Raw genomic sequence first — 253 nt, 5'->3', positions numbered from 1 at the left:
CCCCCCCCTTATAAACCACCTTTTAAATTCTCACCTGCTTAAGCAGCCTGGGATTAAGGCACTGTTTTTATTTTCTGTTTGGCCGGGGGAGCTGCCGGCCCGGCTCTTGGACCCTGTCCCAGAATCTGCTTTAGTTTTGGAGTGTGGTTGGCTCTCTGCATCCTTAAAGGGTTTAAAATAGCAGCTTTGCCTCACCGTGGAGCTGGAGGGGAAGGAAGCGAATGCCTGTGTCTCCCTCTCTCAAAACTGATGA

This window comes from Egretta garzetta, unplaced genomic scaffold (assembly GCF_000687185.1).
Source record: "Egretta garzetta isolate BGI_Z169 unplaced genomic scaffold, ASM68718v1 scaffold932, whole genome shotgun sequence".
Lineage (NCBI taxonomy): Eukaryota > Metazoa > Chordata > Aves > Pelecaniformes > Ardeidae > Egretta > Egretta garzetta.
This window is presented reverse-complemented; position numbering follows the sequence as displayed.